This window comes from Rhinoderma darwinii, chromosome 3, assembly GCF_050947455.1.
Source record: "Rhinoderma darwinii isolate aRhiDar2 chromosome 3, aRhiDar2.hap1, whole genome shotgun sequence".
Taxonomy (NCBI): Eukaryota; Metazoa; Chordata; class Amphibia; order Anura; family Rhinodermatidae; genus Rhinoderma; species Rhinoderma darwinii.
In genome coordinates, this window is record NC_134689.1 from 414,133,352 (window position 1) to 414,134,682 (window position 1,331).

The following is a 1,331-nucleotide window of genomic DNA, read 5'->3' on the forward strand; positions in this document are numbered from 1 at the left end:
TCTGATTGGGACTTTGCTTTAATATTGTTTCTTTTTAGGCAAGATCCTATTTTGGATTTAAAGCTCAAATCATTCCCATCTCTTCTACTCACTCAAAAATGACAAGGAAATCAACAACACTTTCCTCATATATTAAAAATGTTTCGGCAGAAAAACCCGATTTCCTGCATGAATGGAGGAAGACAAAAACTCACTGAACAGTGCCTCGTGTGTGGATCGAACTCACGACCTTCAGATTATTAGACTGACACACTTCCTACTGCGCTAATGAGGCAACCACCAGATGTTTGTAGACAAGCTCAAAGCGGCAAAATGAAAAAATATATATACATTTTCTTTATTCCCACTTTTTCTTAGTCCATGACTCATTATACTTAACAACTGCTCCCATATGGTCTAGCGGTTAAGATTCCTGGTTTTCACCCAGATGGCCCGGGTTCGACTCCCGGTATGGGAAAAAACCTTTTACTAGTCTTGCACTTTCAAAGGTTGAGCGTTATAGGATAAAAGTGCTCTTTGTGGCCATAAATTCTATTTTATCTTTGTTTACCCATTCCTCCTCTTTTCACCAGATCCTATTTGAGCTTGAAAACTCAAATAATTCCTATTGTTCCCTTCTCACTCCAAGTCAACAACCCCTTTATCCTGTCAGTTTGGCTAATTTTCCTTTTTTTAATGAACTAGTTTCGCCAATAAATAAGAAACCATCAGACTATTTCACCCAATCTGATTGGGACTTTGCTTTAATATTGTTTCTTTTTAGGCAAGATCCTATTTTGGATTTAAAGCTCAAATCATTCCCATCTCTTCTACTCACTCAAAAATGACAAGGAAATCAACAACACTTTCCTCATATATTAAAAATGTTTCGGCAGAAAAACCCGATTTCCTGCATGAATGGAGGAAGACAAAAACTCACTGAACAGTGCCTTGTGTGTGGATCGAACTCACGACCTTCAGATTATTAGACTGACACACTTCCTACTGCGCTAACGAGGCAACCACCAGATGTTTGTAGACAAGCTCAAACGGCAAAATGAAAAAAATATATATATATTTTCTTTATTCCCACTTTCTCTTAGTCCATGACTCATTTTACTTAATAACTGCTCCCATATGGTCTAGCGGTTAAGATTCCTGGTTTTCACCCAGATGGCCTGGGTTCGACTCCCGGTATGGGAAAAAACCTTTTACTAGTCTTGCACTTTCAAAGGTTGAGCGTTATAGGATAAAAGTGCTCTTTGTGGCCATAAATTCTAACTTATCTTTGTTTACCCATTCCTCCTCTTTTCACCAGATCCTATTTGAGCTTGAAAACTCAAATAATTCCT

The 1,331-nt window shown here is 37.9% G+C and overlaps 1 non-coding gene across 1 annotated transcript; it reads left to right on the forward strand.

Annotated features, from left to right (window-relative positions):
• The first annotated feature begins 385 nt into the window (after positions 1–385).
• On the forward strand, positions 386–457 carry TRNAE-UUC (transfer RNA glutamic acid (anticodon UUC)). The gene has a single exon. It is a non-coding gene; the product is annotated as a tRNA-Glu (tRNA).
• The last annotated feature ends 874 nt before the right edge of the window (positions 458–1,331 follow it).